This window comes from Anguilla rostrata, chromosome 7 (genome assembly GCF_018555375.3).
Source record: "Anguilla rostrata isolate EN2019 chromosome 7, ASM1855537v3, whole genome shotgun sequence".
Classification (NCBI taxonomy): Eukaryota; Metazoa; Chordata; class Actinopteri; order Anguilliformes; family Anguillidae; genus Anguilla; species Anguilla rostrata.
Window position 1 is genome coordinate 42,993,767 of NC_057939.1, and position 6,066 is coordinate 42,999,832.

Genomic DNA, 6,066 nt, shown 5'->3' on the forward strand with positions numbered 1-6,066 from the left:
CAATTTGATTTGTCAGTTGTGGTCATGCTTTTCAACATGTCAAAATTAAGTATTCCAAATAAAATTTCCAGTGTGTACCATGTATAACTGAAACAACTGGTACAAGTGGCAAGAGCTTCTCAAGCCACAGGGACAGCGCATTTTCACAATTCTTTGTGCTGTGGGGTGGCACAGCAAAATCCCTGTGCTCCAAAGGCATGGCTTCACTGGCGCAGGCGCTAAGCCTGCTAATGCTCTTCCCTGACAGCCTGAGCTCAGATCAGCGGGAACTCCGCGCGAGCCTGCTGAAACGCGACAAGCTCCTTATTACAGCACGACAATAACGAGGAGCAGTCAGTGCGCCTCACAGCCGGGTGTGGGTTCAGATGGTTGGAGGATTTGTTCCAGCTTATCGATCTATGCATAGCAGGGTTTGCAAAGGATGCTGGCGTCCTGTCTCGGCCCATCTGTGCCCGCTCTGTCACACGCTGTTTGGGTTTCTAACTAGTCCCAGTTACCCTAATGGGACTGTGCAATGCACCACACCTGACCTTTCAAGCATATACAATGGACTCACAGACACATCGTAAAACATGTCGTGTCACACACTGTCATGGTAGTTTTTGAAAAACCTGTACCAATTGCAAAGCAATGACCCAAAACTAAAGTCATCGGAAATGAATTGTGTACAGATAGTTTTGTTTTGCCAAAAATGACATTGGTATTGTAAAGATTAACTACTTGAACTTGAGCTGATTTCCATTGCATTGGCTAAATGATGTGTAACACAATAGACTGCAAAGCAAAGTTTCTCAAAGGTAAGTAGTGGAGCTTTTCAAAGGTCATTTGGTGAACTGTACAGCAAGAGATGCAATAAATCATTCCAGCTACAGCTTAGTAAGACAAGGACCAGACACATGGTCAAATGAGTCAGGTGTACTGTCAAATTCAAGGGACCGCAAGAAGCATGTAGCGATATAACTTACCACTCTTGTGGCAAAAATTCATAAGGTCTTGTGCTGCAAAGCACCGCCACCTCCCTCCCCCATAGTCCCCCGTGCGTCATAATTCTCGCTGCATGAAGTTAGGGGTCATGAGTTTTTTCACAGAAAATTGATATAAATTCAGTACTGTACACTGGTCAACATGACTGGTCTTAGGGCTGTAGAGACACTGGGGATTGCATCGATTCATACAAACATGTCCGCCTCATTGTCTTAATGTTCTGTCGCGTGACGGATAATCCTCCTGTGCGCCAGGTCACCGACCGTGTCTCGTCGAGACAGCCGAGCATGAATGGTAAATGGACGCTTTATAGCGTACCAAGCGCTTACATGCTCTCTTCGCCAAGCAGTTAGGGTTATTCTTGCTCAAGGACACTCAAACGCCCGGCGGTTTGACGCACCCTCCGACTGCACATCGTCTACCTGAGCTATGTCGCCAGCATGGCCCGCCAGACGGAGCGGGGGTTTCAATTAAGTCCTGCCGGACGAAATCTATAATCGGCAAGAGCCGTGCATGATGGCGTAAGGCCCTGTATCAGGGCTTGATAAGTATGTCCCCTGACTTTCCTGACACGCTAAATGCGATTTGCTCCGCTCAGATTTATCAAACTCTTCCTCACTTCAGGCAGCGGATGGATTGCCCCAGTGCCAGGGACTTCATTTGATCCGCAGGTTAATTTATTGTCGGACTTAGCATTTGTGATAGAACCCCACCGCACTGCTTTTGTGGCCGACGGCAACCTTGGATGCATCAATAGTTCTGCGTTGAGCCTGACCGTTGGCCAGGCTCGGAGGTTTCAAGCTGAATTTTAATAATTGATAGAAGCGCTGGAAATATTTTGTGAGAGGGTAAAACGACAGCCACGGGAGTGCGGATTTAGCTTCGCCTCAAACTTTATCATACCCTCTGGGTTTGTTGGACTTTTGAAATTCTTTTTCTGAGTTAACCCAACTCGAGAATTGTAACACTGGAGCAGCGTGTGCAGATCACCAGAAAAAAAATAAAAATCTGGTCAAGGTTTATATGAAATTTACTAACCCCAGACCCTTCGTTAAGAAGTTTATGAGGCAGCTGACAATTACAAACACCTTGATGTGAGCGCCAGAACACCCTACAAAGGACAGAAAACATTCGCCTCTCTTTGAAGTTATCAGCAGGGTAACAGTGTTCTGTAGCAGCTTTCTTCTCCCTTTTTCCTTCCATTTTGGGTGCAGTTCCTTGTGTTTAAAAGGTAGGATCTTCAGTCGTCCATAGACTGTGAAGTCCCTCGGCAGATGAACCTCCTACTCTGATGCAGACTTTTCATAAGACACCAAGGCTGGGGTTTATTTCCGATGGGGCGATAACGAGACAGAGCCCCACTTCATCTTTCTTTTCCCAGGCCAAGATCAAAGGAGGGCTACATTTTTCAGATTTCACGAGGTGCCTCTCCTTCAGATGACTTGGCCGCAGTATGTTCGGGAGCCTGCTCTACTGGGCACACACAAACACACACCGGGACCCAAAAAATTGCTCACTTTGGACTGGCGAGAAAAACACTGCACAAGAGAATAATACTGGTCAGCTTTACCTCCAGAAATGTCTGAACTGGTGTGTCTTTTGTTTACTTCCTCGTGAATTTGCTGTGTGATTGTAAGCGTAAGTATTAAACCTAAACCCATCAGGAAAAAATGGAAATGCACTAAAAAGCTTAGAAATTTCAACGTTTTTTTGTTGTAGAGAGAGCCCTAATGGATTTTCTGGTACTTTAAAGCCAGGAAGTGTTCATGATTTATTGCTCTTTTTTCATCAAGTATAAATTGGATGATGGAAAACATTTTTATGCTTGGAATGCATGTCTATTGTGAGGCATGATATGAAGACTGCTTATGGATTTATCAATATTTCAGAGCACATTATAGCAGAGCCAGGCTAAAATAGAGTCTGAGCTTGAGGGTCCTGAATACAAGAGTAGAGGGCACGTGATTTTAAATTACACCCAATATCTAAATGGATACTCCATTGTTCTGGGTCACCTTAAAGGCTTTTTAAGCATGAAGATCCATAGATTTATATGGGAATTTATTACTGCGGCTTGGGTATTGCAATTCAAATGAACTTGTCAGGTCAGTCTATCAAAAAGGGTAGTCTCTTATTTGTATTGAGATGACCTGGGGCTTTGAAATGGGGTTCAGTCTATAGGTTCACAAGTAATAGGGTGCCTCAATGACATTATCTCGTATAGACAGACATATTACATACATGTCCTTTAAATTGGAGCCCCATCTTCCCCTCAGCAGAAATAAAATTAGCATTCATGGTATAATCTTTGGTTTGTACATTCGGTCTGAATTCTGCAATAATAACACAAGCTGTCTGTTCTCTTGTCTCTTTGTCCTTTAGCTTGTCTTTTGTTAGTGCTACTGAGAAATCTAAAGTCTCCAATCCGTAAGATAGACCCACGTCTCGACTCCTCTGTTTAAAACCAAAAGGTCACACATGCTAATGCTGAAGCATAATGTTAGAGTAATGGACAGGAAGCTCCTGTTCTTTGTGCAACCACAAAGTCAGCTGTGATGTGCTCTTGCCTACACCACAGGTGTGAATGTTAAACGGATGCCACCTTTGCAATGATTAAATGCCTCTCATCCAAAGAGTTTGTATGCTCTGCTGTGCTCATCTTTTGGAACTTCGCAAGTGTCGTGTTGGAAGTTTGTAGCGAGTACTAGATCGAATGGCCATGTTGAAGAAAATTTCAGAGTTGCTGATTAGCCAATTATCATAATTGCCTGCTCTATCGCAGACTGGACACAAATGACAGTAATAAATTTGCACTGTACAATAACTGGAAGTCTATGTTGATTTTTGCATGTTGTTTTGGCTTTCTTTAGCTTGCTTTGGTGGTGCTGATATTTCTGTTATTCTTTTATTTTATTTTGTGCAGATGTTTGTATTGTTTATCCTTGTTGCTTTTACTTGCCAGTGGATGTCTTTCATAATGCTGTGTCGGTTATATATGCTAGGCAATTTCACCATTGTTAGGCACCATTGGTCATGGTGCCATAGGCTGCCAATTATGTAACTTATTTGGTCGGGCTGGTTTTGCTTACAAGGCACATAAACAATTCCATTTGTAAATAGCAAGTTATGTAAATGCATCCTGTCTACAGTCAATTGCAAACCATTACTGAATTTGACAAGTCACACTAGATTCAGAAGTCTTGCAAGCAAATAAAGAATGCGGTGTATCGTAGAAAGGCAATAACAAACAGCTCTGCGGCAAGGAAAAAAGAAATCTCTGGAAGAAACCATCATTGAGGACACCCTCTTTTAAAATGTCAGGCTTGTCATATTTCATATTTTGTAAAGTTTTCAAGAATGCCGGGTGATCCTAAATCAAACCAGTGACGGAACGTGAAATTCATAGGCAGAACCTGAAGGCCTTGAACTTCAGTGCCCAATTAAATCCAGCGTGCATCCGCATACCGCAAACAAACTCCAGTATCACAGCCTGTGATTTGTCAGCCCAAGCAGTGATTAGTGGGGTCAATGCGCACCGGTACGCGGGGGCCGGTCCAATTGAACCGGAGCTCACCGCCTCAGCTTTCTCCAAATGGCAGCTCGGGGTGGATCGATTATTCTAATTCCGCGGTGGTTTGTTTGCAAAACTTTCCTCAAAGGTCAGACGGAAGGCCGCGTCCAATCGCCGCCGCAATTAGCCGTCCGCGCCGCTGCACCCGTCGCCGGGGAAGCGTCGATTCCCGGAAATCGGGATTGATACGTGGGCCGCATTCGAACGCCTACGAGTTTTTAAATGCGTCTCTGAAGAGCCTTGGCACGGTGACCGGGGGAAAACGGTCTCATTAGTTGAGCCGAGTGACCTCCTCCAGAGGTGCAGCTATAAGCACCGGTACATAAATCAATGTAGACACACAAAGACACACAGATACATAAGCTAAGAAAGACAGGACCTGTAAGTGTCAGATACACATGGCTGTGCCGTGATCTCATATCAAGAGTTATTGATGTGACCACCGGAGCCCGTTCCTTAGACGTGAGACTTCTTTGCATCAGTCACTTTTAATGTAACATCCTCTCTCGTCTGACGAGAGTGAGATTAGTTCAGTTGGTGGCTGCTTGATTAATTGAAAAACGTCTTTATAAATCTTAAATACTGTGCGTCAGTGTCGTTAACATTCTTGCATCTTCATTAGTTGCTATTTTTCTTCTCTGAATTTAAAGCACGTCAAATTTTATTTTATGCAATGCCACCATTTCGTTTCCCTAGAAATTAATTATGTACTAAACCAATAAGGAGCGGAACCTGTGTTATATCGTGAATATATGCATGGCTAGGGAATTTTGCATAATAAAATTAAGTAATCACAGTCAATTTATGTCACAATGTTAAAAAATATATATAATGAAAACAATGGGCCAGATGTACGTACATTAAACTCTCAAAACATAAAAAGCAAAATATGACCTGACGAGGGTATGTTGGTGCCTTCGCATTCTGCCCGAAATTAACGTCTTATTTACTAATGCTACACCTAATTATGCAATCAGCAAATGGGGCTGCCTACTAATAGCATTTCGTGAAGCAGAGGTTCAAAGGCAAATAAAAAACTCCTGTTTAGTGCATTGATTATCTTCATTGGATGTGGGGAAATTGATGTGTCCTCTGGTGAAACGTACAGTAAGAATGTATCCAGCACTACGGACAGTAGTCCAGCAGAGCTGGAAATTGTCTATTGAATTAATCCAGATGCAAGATGCTATAATGTTGCAAGGTGTTTGACTTTACCTGGATGGAATGGAAATATGTTGGAGGTTCTAGGTCATATTCTATTTCTCCCAGAAGAATAATTAATTCTATTGCTGGGTGTTTGTCACAGAAGGCACAGGTGTCATGATTCTGTCTTTTTGACAGTTCCCTGTTCCCCTTTTTAGTGCTTTCTGTGTTTTTTGTAGTTTTGAATGGCAACTGTACCGCAGGTTGGAGAAACTTGTCATAGAATGTTTGACAGCCCCTGTCAACAGTCCTGATGCTACTTGCCCCTTTTCCTGTAGCTACGGTAGCATTGTCAGTGGCAACAAGCG